This window comes from Cynocephalus volans, chromosome 5 (assembly GCF_027409185.1).
Source record: "Cynocephalus volans isolate mCynVol1 chromosome 5, mCynVol1.pri, whole genome shotgun sequence".
Classification (NCBI taxonomy): domain Eukaryota; kingdom Metazoa; phylum Chordata; class Mammalia; order Dermoptera; family Cynocephalidae; genus Cynocephalus; species Cynocephalus volans.
Genome location: NC_084464.1, coordinates 9,290,067 through 9,304,622, shown reverse-complemented (window position 1 = coordinate 9,304,622; position 14,556 = coordinate 9,290,067). Strand labels below are relative to the sequence as shown.

The following is a 14,556-nucleotide window of genomic DNA, read 5'->3' as shown; positions in this document are numbered from 1 at the left end:
AACTCGGAACTCGGTAACCTGGCACCCACATTCTATACACAGCCCCTTCCCCAGCTCACTTGGCCACAGGCAGAGTGAGATGTTGTGCTGTATCCCGAGGTCCCGGGGCAGTAGCCCCAGGCAGCCCTCGGCTGAGAGGTTTGTCTGATGCTTCCGGCACTGGGTCAGCCCTCACCCTGGACTGCTGTGGCCATTTGGCAGGAGGTCCCCAAAGGTAATGTCAGGTGTCCCAGGGGAGGGCGGACCAGGCCAGGCCAGCACTGTGAGCCTCCCTGGGTGACCGCACACCCTCCTCCTGTGTGTGAGGGGAATGGGGCAGAGGGTGGGGGGTTTATAAACCTACTGGTCCTGGTGCGTTCACACCTCAGATCAGGGCTGGAGGATGAAAGTGGACGGCGGGGGTGGCAACCACCACCCTGTACATGAACCCTGGGCCCTCAGGCTGTCTTCTCATGTCCTCCCTGGGGTTAAGACTGGCCTCCAGCCCCTTCCCTCCTGGGGGTTCACGGTGCTGTCACTGTGCATCTCTCCCCTGTCCTGTCCTTTAGTGAAGACAAGTATTTCCTGAGCCTGGATGCCACCCACATGTTGTGGCATGTTCCGGCAGGCACCCGGCAGAAGTGGGTGGAGCACCTGGTGCCCGCTGTCATGCGTGGCAACAACTCGTACATCCACACATTTCTTTTGAGCTACAGGAACTTTGCTACTCCCCAGCAGGCGCTGCACCTGCTTTTCCTCAGGTGAGCACTCTGACCCTCGATCACACAGTGTCACTCGGCTGCCTCCCATCTGTGAGTCTTGGGACAGTCACCATACCCCTCTGAGCCTCAGTTTCCACCTGTGTTCAGTGGGTGGTAACAGGAACAAGCTCCAGTGGGTCCCCCATGGAAAGTGCTGCTCCTGAGTCCAGCCCTGTGGAAAGTTCTGCTGGAGGGGCCACGGTCGTCCTCATTCAGGATTCCTGCCCCCACCCACGAGGAAGTCTCTGTCACACCCTCACTGACCTCGTTGACTTGGGCTTCACTCTTTTCACATTTGAGATTCTATCTGTAGGCTTCTGGGTGTATTCAAAGCAGGGAGACTGGAGGCTGGCAGAGGGGCTTCAGGTGCACCCAGATATCTTGGGAGGAGTTGGGTGGCATTCATTCCTTCAACAAACATATCTGAAGTCACACTATGTGCAGTGACTTTCTGGGCACTGACCATATTCCAATGAACTGAGGAGACTACATTCCCTGCCCTCCTGGGCTTCCATTCTAGTCAGAGGTCAGACAACCAAAATATACAGGAGAAGCAGGTAGTGCCACCATATGGTAGATGTGACACCGTCCTGGTCTCCTCTAGGTACAGAAGCATTCTTTCCAATTGTCATGGGGATGGCGGACCCCTGGAGCAGATAAAATGGTGAGTGGGGTTTGGGTGCAGATGGAGGGGTTCCCATCTCCACAGAACTGTGTGTGGTCGGTGGGGGCCTGTGGATGGGGGGGGCTGGCAGAACTCTGGCTGCCACACATCTTATGATTCCTGCTACAGGGCCCAGGGCAGAGGCTTTCTTGCAGGAAATGGAGTCAAGATGAGCTGGGGATGGGGCCACAGGCACTGTAGGTTGTGCGAGAGGCTGGAGAGCAGAGTGAGCCCAGAGAGAACCTGCCCCCACCCCTCCCATCCAGCCCTGCCCACACCCCCAGAGCCCGTGCTGAGCCAGAGCAGGTGTGCAGAGCATCCCGCTCACACTCGGGGATGCTCACCCATGCGGATGCTCTGCTGGTGCTGGTGGTGCAGAGTGTGGTCAGGGTCAAGAGATCAGTGTCAGTGGGAAGAGGAGATGCAGCTTTCGATGGGGACAGTTGGGCAGCACATCCACATGTCACCTCAAGTTTGGGGTTTTCCAAGGGCCCTGGGAAGGCCAGGGGAGCAGAGCCTCCCTCTGTTTCCTCATTCATCAGATATTCCTGGACACCTCCTGTGTGCCAGCGAGTAATGCCCAGAGTAGACAGCACCCTCCTGCCCTGATGGACAGGTCATTCCAATAGGGATGGGGCAGGGACCCAGACAGAGGTGGATGTCAGGTTTAACTGAAAAACAGAAAGGTGGTCACACCAGTGATGGAAGGCTCTCCCAACAGAGGCTTTTGCCAGCCCCTCCTTGGTTTCCAGGACCATCTCTGCCGGGGCTGCCATACTGGGGGTGGACATTGGAGGGGCTGGTGTATGGTCAGGCAGGGGCACAGGGTACAAGACTGCAGCTCACTCAGGAGAGCCCTGGGAGGGCAGCATAGAGGGATAGGCCAGGCCTCTGATGCTGCTGCCCACCTTTCTCCCCCAGTGTCATGTCCTCCATCCTAGAGATCTGGCTGGAATTCTATTCCATTGATTTCCACGAGCCTCCTGAATTTCATTGTTTGAAGTCTCTGCTGGCCTATGTCCCTGTCAATATGCCGGGTTCAGAGGTGGAGCGTAAGGCTGATCTTCTTCTGGAGCAGCTGGAGAAGCTGGAGCACCTGGAGCCCAGTGAGGCAGAGACTGAGGGTGAGGAGGAAGAGGGTGGGTGTCTGTGAGGGTTTGGGGAGGGGGCTGGGCTGGGCCACACAGAGCAGAGTTTCCAGAAGCAGGCTGCCGACAGGGGCACTGAGTACTCAGAACAATCATGCAGTGTCCTGCAGTGTGGGGAGACTTCCTGAGGCTGGGTCTCTAGACTTGGGCTTCTCAGAAAGACTGTCATTGGAAGAGACATAGAAACTCATGTTGATATTTTCAATTGTTGTCACTCCAGTTCTAGCTTCTGGCCAGGCAGAACAACTGTCCCAAGAGCTAAGGCCATCTTCAGCTCCAGCTCCACCTCCACTGCCAGAGCCAGAGCGAAAGCAAGATCCAGAGCCTAAGCCAGAGCAAAAGAAAGAGCAGGATCAAGATCCAGAGCAAGAGCACGAGCAAGATCCCGAGCCAGAGCCAGAGGAAGAGCAAGAGCCCGATCCTGATCCCGAGCCAGAGCCAGAGGAAGATCTAGAGCCCAAGCCTGATCCAGAGCACGAGCAAGAGCTAGACTGAGCCAGAGGAAGCTCACCTAACCACCCCTGAAACATCAAAAGAAGTGAAAGAAACACCAGCACCCAGGGGAGCCCTGGCTCCAGAGCTCCCACACACACCCTCACCGGTCCCCACTCCAGAGCTGTCCTTCGCCTTCCCTGCCACTGTGCTTGTCCTCATTTTTTCTTTGTCCTGAATCTCCCAAATTTTATCATTTTTTCTTGACTTATATCCCTTGTATAAAATAAAGTGTTTTAATATTTTCAAAATTACAATTCAGTGGCATGAAGTACATTTCTCATGTGCTGCAGCCCTCACCTCTGTCTAGTGAGAGAACAGCTTCTTGAACTCTGTAGCCATTAAGCTGTCACTCCCCATCCCACCTCTCCTAGTCCCTGACAACCACTCCATTTTCTGTGTGTGTGAATTTACCTATCGTGGATTGTTCCTATCAGTACAGTTATGTGGCCTTTTGTATCTGGCCAAATAATATGAAAAGGAAATGATTAATTTTTATTTTATGTTTCTAGTAAGAGGAAATTTACAGAAAACTCAAAGACTATATGAAGAGACACAAAGCCCCGATAGTTATTATTGCCATAATCTTGAAATAGGAACTACTTTTGAATGAGTGGAGAGCCAGATGCCACAGAGGAAAAGACTGAGTTTTCCTGCTCAAAACAAACGAAGAATAAAGTCCAAAGCTTAAAAGACAAACCCCAGATTGGAAAATTCTTCATGATCAGAGAAAGGGGCATTATTCCATCGGATAACCCGAAGTCTGAAACAGCTTGAGAGCCAGGACAACAGGCACTGCCTGGACACCAGCGAGCAGGTGGGGCAGGAGGAGCTGCAGACAGAGCTGGGGGACCTGGAATGGGAGGAGGTAAGGCTGGCCCAGGAGCTGGAGGACGTGGACGTGAACCTTGCAAGGGTGGCTGTGGAGCTGCAGGCAGCCCAGGCCGAGACTGCAGAGCTGCAGCAGTGGGAGGGGTGGGTCCAGAGGGACTGCAGGGCACTGGAGTGGCAATAGCTGGGACTGTAGGATGAGCTGTGGAGTGTGGAGAATGAGCTGTGCCATGCCCATGGGCAGCTGCACTGGCTGAAGTAAACCAACATCTTCAATGCCACGTTTAAGATCTGGGAGGAGGGCACCTTGGGCGTCATCAGTAACTTTACACTTGGTTCTCTCCCCACTGTTCCCATGCACTGGAATGAGATTAATTCTGCCTGGGGACAGACGGCATTGCTGCTGCTTGCCCTTTCTAATGAGATTGGGCTCCCGTTTCAGAGGTACAGGCTGGTCCCCTGTAGAAACCACTCCTATCTGAAGTCCTTAACAGATGGCTCCACTGAGCTGCCCCTGTTCTGTTATGCGGTTGGGGTGAATCCTTGAGTAACAGATTTGACCATGCCATGCAGGCCTTCCTGGACTGCATGCAGCAGTTCAAGGAGGAGGCTGGGAAGGGTGAGCAGGGCCTCTGCCTGCCCTACAAGAGCCACGTGGGCAAAGGCCTGCTGGAGGACGCTGGGGGCAGCAGGGAATGCTGCTCCATCACCACCCTTTGGAACACAGAGGAGCGGTGGACCAAGGCGCTCAGACTCATGCTGCTCAACCTTAAGAGGAGCCTCACTTGGGTGTCCTTAAAGTACCATCCAACATAACTTTCTCATTGGCCAGTTAGCTTGGTGGTTAAAGCCTACCTGTAAGACCAAGGTCAAGGGTTTCGATCCTCACATCGGCCAGCTGCCAAAAGCAAACCAAAAAATAACTTTCTTTATTGTAAAAAGACTATCAGATGGTAATCTGAGTACGACATGTTTATAATTCAAAAGATGAATAGCCACACCAGATATTATCTGAAAATCAAAATAAACCATTCCCCAGAGCAAACCAAGAATCACCGCTATCCTTCCCAGCACATCTTTGTCTGCCCTTCTGTGGACCTTCCTCTCTCCTTCTCCCCCACCCAGACAAACATTGAAAACAGGGAAAATTGACAAGAGGACAAGATCCCTCCTACATAAAGGGCTGCAGGGATACAGAAGGCAAGAATTGAGGCTGGGGATAAGAGGGGCAGGGTAAGGAGTAATGGTGGACATTTTCAGTTTTGGGTGAGAAAAAAGTGATTTGAGGCCACTGATGTATGTAGTGGAGCTTTTGGGCAGGGGTTAGGGGAGAACATTCAAAGATTCAGTTTTGGCTGCCACATACAGTGTGAGCCTCTCCTCTTCCTTCCTGAGAAACTTCCAGTAAGTTTCCACACGTTCTTTCATGATTTAATGTGAGAAGTATGTCTTCCTGGGCTGTGTGATTATGTGCAGATTAATTTTGAGGTGAGAGGGTAGGGTGGCCAAAGACTAACTGGTGACATTGTATGATAGATCAATTAAGGGGTCACAGAAAGCTGAAGATTAAAAAGGAGCCAAGAAGAGGCATTTTTTAAAATGCTAGTTGTGTCTTGCCATCCCCCCACTTCTCAATTGCTCTTGGGATAAACTCCCAAATCCTTACCCTGGTCTTCAAACCCGGGTGACCTGTCCCTGTCAGGACAGGTCACATTACACTCCTCCCAGCTCCTCTCTGTTCCAAAAGGTGCCAATCCCGCCCTTCCTCTGCCCTTGCCCTTTCTATTCCCTGTGTATCAACATTTTCTAACCAAACTGTACACTTCTTGAGGACTCACTTAGCTTTGTTGTCCAGATGACACCTAGAATCGTTCCTACATACTAAGTATCTATAAATAGAAGTGGTCATTGTGAAAGAACAGGAGGGCTGGCCAGTTAGCTCAGTTGGTTAGAGCACAGTCTTAGAACACCAGCGAAGGCATGGGTTGGAATCCCCGTACTAACCAGACACAGGAAAAGCAGAGAGAGAGAGAGAGAGAATAGGGATGTGGTTAATTTGTCACAGACTTAGAGAGAATAGAAAATTCCAATAGGAGATTGATGAAATGGATTAATGTCTAACTAAGCCTGTGACGGAATACCACGTAGGTATTAAAATCTTGTAGAAGAAAAACAACATAATACTTAATGACAATGCTTAGAATATATTAAGTAAAAAAGATTATATTATAATAAAACACATAATTTTATACTCCAAAAAGTTGGTTTTTGTTTCTGTTTTGGCATCTGGCACGTATTGGGGTCCGAACTCTTAACCTTGGTGTTAGCAACAGAATGCTCTAACTAACGGAGCCAATTGGCCAGCCCCAGAAAATTATTTAAAGAGAAAATATTTCCAAGAATTAAGTATCCTTTTAATATACGAAGGTATTTCCATGAAAGTTTTGTACATAAAGTAATTAAAATTTTCTACCTGATATTATGAAAGAGACGGGATACTGGTTTTCAGCACTTCTATTTCACGTGTACTGGTGGTTCTAGCTAGGGCAATAAATAAAAAGTAAAAGGTATAAGGATTAGAAGGGAAAAAATAAAATTATATGTATATAACATAATCATATAATATCCAAAAAAATTAACAGATAAATTATTAGAATGAATAAATCAGTTAAGAAAATCCCTGGCTACAAAATCTATACAAAAATCAAATGTATTTCTCTATATAAGCAACAATTAGAAAAATAAATTTAAAATAGTTTAAATCATTAAATAACAAGAGTAATCTGACAAACAGCCCTTTGCACAGAATATCATGTTATCAATTGCCCCTAGAATAGGCGTTGGCAAGCTTTTACTATAAAAGGCCCCATATAAAATGTTTTAGGATTTTTGGTCCATGTGGTTTCTGTTGCCTTTAGAGTGTAAAAAGCAGCCAGAGAAAATATGTGAATAAACTGGGCATGGCTGTGTTCTAAGGAAACTCTATTTACCAGAACAGACAGGAGGCTGGATCTGACCTGTGGCCCTGAAAGATGGATTCTGTCAAGTCATAGACTTAAGTCTCTTGTCTGCAATTACATAGCCAACTTGAAGGAGTTCCCACTGCCCAAATTTCGGACAATTTGAGCATCAAGAAGAAAGGATAGTAATAACTTTTTATAAAACATTGAAAAAAAAATCCATGAATCATTAATGATACTGGAAACGAAGGGGGCAAAACACTTATTTGTCATGATTTGAGATGACTCATATGGCTAATTCTTACTTTAAAACCCAGCATTGAAAAAAGGAAAAGAAAAGAAAGATTTAAAAAACATAAAAAATTCAACTTTGAAAGGGAAAATGATGAAGTATGCCCTGTTTTAGGAGGAACTGCGATTTATCCCCAGATGAGAAGAGAAAAATTGATTATAGAAAAATGACACCCAGGGGGCTGGCTGGTTAGCTCAGTTGTTTAGAGCACAGCCTTGTAACACCAAGTTCATGGGTTCAGATCCCGGTACTGGCCAGCCAAAAAAGAAAAAAAGAAAAAAGTGCCATCTAATAAATGTAGAATGAACAATAAAGTCTCGACTTAGGTTTGGATAATTGAAGCTGGAAAGAGGGTCTTGGGAAGCAGATACTTGCATAGCACCAAAGTACCCACAGACAAATGGCTGGCTCACTGACCACCCTTTACACTGAAGAAGTTTGCTGTCAACTTGAACCAGGTTATCAAATTTAACATCACTAACAAATAATAATAAATTAAACAAATTTAACATCACTAGCACTGAGGCAATCTACTATTCTATTCCGTACCTCTTGCCAGGATGTTTTCACCTCTTAACATCGTCCAGAAATTATTCTTGCTAGAAAAAAAGTTTTATTTAACCTGTCTAAGCCGTTAGACCTATATTCAGCTTATTGGAACAAGTTAAATGCCATCACAAAGAAATAATCAGATTGCTCCAGAATATGACCTTTATTTTTATAAGACAACTGACCTGGTTTTCAAAAAGTCATTTTTTTTTTTTAAGTAGGGGGAAAGCGTAGTGGATTGAATTGTGTCCCCCCAAACTCACTGAGGCTTGACTTGTACTCCCCAGGTTTTCTGTAGTAGAAACTTACGAGTGCAAGCGGGCGTGTGAGATCCGGGGTGAGCAGGTGAATCCAGAGAACGAGGCGGCTTTGGGGGCGCGGGTCAGGGAGACGGGCGTCCGCCTGGTGCAGGTGGAGGGACAGAGGAAGGACGGCGGGCCAGCCCCAGGCCGGGTGGGCAGCTCGCCGCTGGCCAGCTCCGAGGTGTTCTCCGGCGGCTGCCCCAGGGCGTCTCTCCGAGCACCAGGGGATCCCAAAGTGGCAGCGCACGGGCCGCCTGCGAGATCCGCCTGCCGATGACCTTCCGCGGCCTGAACCGCGGCTTCCCGACGCCCGCTGCAGCTCGCGGCGCGGCGCGCAGGCCGCCATGGCCCCGCTGCACAGCCGCCCGCTGCGGCGAGAAGAGCGAGTTGCGCGTGGACCGGTCGCTGCCGACGGGAGCCGCCACCGCTGCTGCTCGCGCTGCAGCCTCCGGCCCGGCCTGCAGGAGGCGCTGCCGCTGCCCAGCCCCGGCGGCGCCGGTGCTGATCGCGCTGCTCAAGTTCAGCTCGCAGCGCACCGCCACGGCGGCCATGGACCCAAAGGCCCTAGCGTGAGGGCTATCACGCCTCTGTGGAGAGCAGGTGGCTGTGGAGTGGCTCAAGCCAGACACGAAGCAGTGACTCCCCCAGCAGCTTGCGGGTCCCTCCCTGCGGTGCCTACAGCCGCAGGGCAGCCGATTGGCCTTGGCTAGGGACAGGCTAGGGTCCCAAGGGGCTCGGGCTGCCCTCCAGCTGCTGTGCTAACAAATGAGGCTGGGCAGCCCGGTGTTCCTCACCAAGTGTTTGGGCACAGGAACTGCTGGTTGGCACCACTTCCGGTACCAGGCGGTGATCCCTGGTCATCCAGTGCCTTTCAGCGGCCTTATCTGGGTTGTGCTGGCCCCAGATGGGCAGGACGGGCATGACGTAGCCAAGGATGCAGCGTCCGCACAGCTGCTGGAGGCACTGAGTGAGTCTGGGGCCGGCTTCTTGTGGTCTGCTGGGGCTGAGCCAGGTGCCATCATGAAGCAGTGACCCCGTCCTCCACAGGCAGCCTAAACAAGGAGGCAGAGCCTGTGTCAGTCTCCAGCCCAGCAGGCCTGGGTGGCCACTGTCTGATCCCATTGGGGGAGGGGCGGGGTCCTGCTGCATGTGTCACTAAGCCTCCCTGCTAGGGCAGGGCCTCATAGCACCTGGGCGGCTCGGGTTTGGCTTACATTGTGGTGGAGGACCTAGCCCTCCCCCTCCCAGCCCAGGGTCAGACCTGACCCCATGGTGACACCCACACCTACCTTTGTCCCCTCACCCCTCTTCCTCCCACAGCTTCGTGTGAATCATAGTTATTTTCTTGATTTCTTTTGGTTGCATTTTATTTGCGGGGCCGGCTGAACCAAAGGGTCAGAAATCCTGCCTTCATCCCCACTTCTTGGCATCTGGGTTTGGCTTATGTATAGTTTTGAGTTTCTCTATGCTGGTTGTATTTATATTAAATCCCTGGTTGCTGTAAAAAAAAAAAAAAAGAAAGAAAGAAAGAAACTTAGCCCCCACTGTGACTGTTAAGAGGGTGGGACTATTATGGTAGTTGAAAGGTGGAGCCTTGAAGAGGTGATTGGATTGTAGGACCATGCAGGAGAGAATGGATTAAAAATCGTGGTCAGGGCTGTGGTTCTGAGGACTTAAAAAGAAGAGGAGAGTCTGTCTTTCTCTGTCTTGCTCTCTCAGCTTCCACCATCTTGGAATGTGAGACCCCGGGGTCACTGTCACCACCACCAGATGGACTTTGGACTTCCCAGCCTCAGAAACTGTAAGCAATAGATTTTGTTTTCTTTACAAATCACCCACTTTCAAGTATTTTGTTATAAGGAACAGGAATGAACTAACACAGAAGATATTTGATTAAAAGAAACAAAACAAGGGCCGGCCTGTGGCTCAGTAGGGAGAGTGTGGTGCTGATAACACCAAGGCCCCAGGTTCAGATCCCATATAGGGATGGCTGGTTAGCTCACTGGGTGAGCGTGGTGCTGACAACACCAAGTCAAGGGTTAAGATCCCCTTACCGATCATCTTTTAAAAAAAAGAAAGAAAGAAAAAATGTAACAAAACTACTGATTATAATGTGAACTTTGAGAAAGAAAAAAGCAGCCCCTGACCACCATAGCTGAGCCAGGCCATGGAGTTCTCCTACTGAACATAAACCATGTCCCAGAACACTCTCTCTGTTACCTTTACGGAGCAAGACAAAAACAAAGACCATTCTGTAATTGTCTAAGAACAGACAAAAACAAGAACTTTGTCCAAACCACAAAAGGGCCAGATGTCTCCCTTTCTTGCACTATTTTGCCTGCTTCTAAGTACAAATTAAGATAATCATAGAATTGCTCTTGCTTTTTGACAGCACCCAGTCTAGAACAAAACCACCCCTTCCTTGAACCCTCCCCCAATCAACTAACACAAGCTGAAGTCCTATGAGCCCCATCTTGAGTTGCAAATAGTTCAATCAAATATGTCCTATCCTCCTACGTTTACAAGTATGTTACTGGCATTCAGGTCCCACTGCTTGCTCACCAATCAGAAACAAAAGACTGGTGAGTCCCAAATGTTGGTGCGAGGCAGGAAGTTCATTATCAGATGTCTAAGGAGACAGACTAGAACTGTCTACCACTTTAGGGTTTCAGGAGAGTTTAAGGGGGAGCGGAAGGAATGGAGCACGGGAAATGAAAAGCAGGAGGGAGGGGCACGTGCAAGGAACCAGGTGCAGTCTCAGCCAGCCTCCCTCTGGTTTCTGCTCCCGTCCTTGCTGTTATCTCAGGGTCCTGCCGGAGGGATGGAATCAGCATAGCTTTAGTGAGTCTTCCTTGGATAGCACATGCAATTCTGCAGCTCCAGGCTGACCGGAGAACAGCTTCACGTCCATGTAAATAATGTCATCTTGCCCCATAACCGAGGTTCAAAATATCAAATAACCATGGGGAAAGAGAGAACTCAGAGAAGTGAAGTCCAAGGGGGTAAAAAAAAAATCCGTGTCCTATTCAAATCTTTTAGAACCCATGCAGTTTTACTTCCCAACATGGCTTCAGTCCTGCTCCCTCCTACAACTTTCCTTCCTAATTACCTGGAAAGTCAGTTTCAAGTTTAGAAGTTTTAGACACCCTGCAGTTCCAGGCTGGGCCATACTGTGAGGACCACAGCCCGCACACGATCTCCCCTTCTCTTCCCACCCCGGCTCCACTCCACAAGTCAAAGATCCTCTTGGGTTTCCACGTGAACAGCGCAGCTCTCACATCCAAGCTGCAAGCACCGCCCTGCAGTCAGCTGCCTTCCAGGCCAGAGGTGCACACACCAGCAGCACAGGCCACCCTTGGGAAGGAGCAGGGACAGAGGCCTCTGGAGTTCCTGACGTGGGTTCTGGGTCACCCGTGCAGAGAAGGGCAGGATCCTAGATATTTTTAGTATTTATACCTAACAAGGACTTCAGCTATGTGAGAACACGATTCATTTATTGATACGTTTCCCAAAGTCTATAGCATAAAGGAGTGGCAACGGGAGTTCTAAGACCTCACTGCCGCATCCTCTAGCTTGTGTTCGCTGCCTAACGCTTCTCTGAAGCCACGTGGTCTTACTTTTCTTTTTCCTTTGGGTCCCCTTCCTCTCCCTGACTTTGGCCTCAACTTCCATTTATTTCTTTTCCATTACCGCCATCACCACGGATGTTCGCCATTAACTCGCAATCAATTCCTCTCTCTGACATTTTCTAATCCCGAGTCTCTCTAAAGGTCATTCTCCAGCAGGTCTGTCACCCTCTCTGTACTTCTCCAGTCACTTCAGATCCTCCCGATGTCCCTGGCTGCCACCACTCTCTCTCTCTCTCTCCCAGTGAACTTCACTTTTCTAAGTCTGGCTGCTGCCGAATCCTGACAGATGGACTCAACCAATCCGCGAGGGCGGGACTTCACTGAAGTTCCTCGGGTCCTGACAGCAAGGACCTGTTGCCACCGCCGCGGGGCCCACGACCGGCTCGGGGCGACAGAATCCGTACCCGGCATGAGGTTCCTGCCGCCCGCGCCAACCACTGCCAACGATCAGACCCGAACCCCCAGCCGGCCCGACCTCGGCGCGCCCCGCCCCACATCCCCCGGGCGCGGGGATCCTGGAGGCAGCCCCGCGTGGTCCCGACCTCCGTCTCCCGGCCCGACTCCCGCAAGCAGCCCCGCCCGGCAGGGGCCAGTCGGCCCAGGCGCCCGCGCCCGCGGCGGCAGCGACTCACCAGGAAGTTGGGAGTTTTCCGTTCTCCCGCCCGCGACGGAGCCGGAGCGGGCGGGCGGTTCGTCCAGGCGCGGCGGCGGAAAGGCCCGCTGGGCCGGGGGCTGGGCTGGGCAGCGAGGCCGGGAGCCGATCGGCCACCTCCCGCCGCGCGGTCCGGCGGACGCTGCAGGCGCGGGCACCCACCCTGCGACGAGGAGGCGCGTGCGTCCTCCAACCGCTCCCGCTCCTCCTCCAACGGCTCCCGCTCCTCCTCCAACGGCTCCCGCTCCTCCTCCAACGGCTCCCGCTCCTCCTCCAACGGCTCCCGCTCCTCCTCCAACGGCTCCCGCTCCTCCTCCGCGCCGGCGCTGTCATGAGCGTAAACGTCCCGCGTCCCCAGGAGAGGGGCGGGGCGGGCGCAGGCCCCTCCCCCTGCCTTCGGGCGACTTCCCACCGAGTCGGGGTCGGCCTCTTTTTGAGAACTTGTTTTTTCTTCATTAAGTTATTTAAACGCCCCCATTTACCAACGGTGAACCGACTTGACGTCCCATTTGTTGTGGATCACAGCGTTTTGATTCCACCCTCTTTTACTACGTGATTTAAATTACCTACCTGCTTGGGTCGGCCCGTGGCTGGCTCGGGAGAGAGCGGCGACTGGGAGCGCGGTGGCGCTGCAGCCGCGGGTTCGAATCCTATATGCGGATGGCCGGTGCGCTCACTGGGTGAGCGCGGTGCGTGCGACACCAAGCCAAGGGTTGCGATCCCCTTACCCGCCACAGAAAAGAAAATGAAAAAAAAAAAAAAAAACTACCTGTCGCCTAATGTGAGTGCAGGGAAATGAGGAAAAGAGGCGTTTTTCTGAGTCTGGTTAAGAAAACCTTGTGTAGATGTTCCAGTACAGAGGAGAATTAATGGCTTTTAGAATGTTCCCAAAAGGTGAACGACCTGGTATGGATCTTTGGGGAAAAAAATAAAATAAAAAATAAACGTACATGTATACATATATAGGATCTTTTTTAATAGACCGAGGATCTTTGAAATATATTCTGTATTGTGTGTGTGTGTGCGTGTGTGTGTGTGTGTGTGTGTGTGTGTACGCATCAAATTCTAAGCTCTTCTGGAGCTTAGATTTATTATATACAACTGATATTCAATATTTTCACTTAGATGTGTAATAGGTATTTGACACTTAATGTATCTAAAACAGAATTCTTGATTTCCTACCTGAAATCTATTCCTCCCTTACTATTTAGCATCATTCCCTTCCCAGTCACCCAATAGCTCTTCCCTTTCCTCATGCCCCACCTGCTATCCACGCACAAACTCTTTTGGAACCAAACTTCATACTGTATCCAGAATCCTAACTCCTTCATCATTTCTATTATTATTATTATCCAAGTACAAGCCACCATTAATTCCTGCCAGGACAGCTACAATAACTTCCTTTTCATCTTGCCTCCTAGAGTCCAATCTCCACACAGGATCCGGAGTTCACTTGAAATAATATATATGGGGGCTGTCTGGTTAGCTCAGTTGGCTTGAGCATGGTACTGATAACACCAAGGGCCAGGGTTCAATACCTATAAAGGCCAGCCACCAAAAAAATAAGTAAATAAATAAAATAACACATGTACAATAATGTAGGTAAAAAATTTAAATGTCAAATGTAGACTTTCAATCAAACAAAGAAAAAATGTGTGTAGAAAAGTAGCTTAAAGTAAATCACCAAGTTGTTTTCTCATAGTGGTGAAAGAATGGGCTATTTTCATTTTGCTACCGTATATGTCCTATCTTCTTCTAATTAACAAATTACCTTTCATTTCATCAAAATAGTGCAAGCACATGCTTAAAAATTAAATAACATAGCTTTATAATGAAAAGCAATGTTTATCTTCTATTCAACTGCTACACCACCTGATTCTAGTTTCCAGAATAAAACTTTCAATCATTTCTGTTTTAAATCTTACATGTTTACCTTTATGTCTCCAGATAATTACTCGTAGGAGTCAGATACAAGTCAGGCTATTCTAACACCAACCCCCCAAATATAGTGGTGTTAGCATGGCAGAAGCTATTTTCCTCTCAAATAGCCCTAGTAGGCAATTCAGAGCACTCTGATAGTGCTGGGACCTAGGCTCCTTCTATCTTCCTGCTCTGGCCTCTGTGAGAGGTGGACCTTTTCCACGTGCTTAACAGACTCTCTGCCTCAGCTGCATTCCAGCCTAGGGAGGTAGAGCAAGCGCCATGCTTTTCATATTTTAAGGACCTGATCTGAAGTTCGAACACTTTTCTTCAGCTCCCATCCTTGTTGGCCATACTTAGCTGCGAGGAAAATGTGG

The 14,556-nt window shown here is 49.8% G+C and overlaps 2 pseudogenes; both read left to right on the top strand.

Moving 5' to 3' along the window:
• The window catches only part of LOC134378280 (beclin-2-like), a 72,710-nt pseudogene extending 68,019 nt beyond the window's left edge, over positions 1–4,691 (top strand).
• A 1,164-nt stretch (positions 4,692–5,855) lies between these two features.
• On the top strand, positions 5,856–9,010 carry LOC134378279 (dead end protein homolog 1-like; annotated as a pseudogene).
• The last annotated feature ends 5,546 nt before the right edge of the window (positions 9,011–14,556 follow it).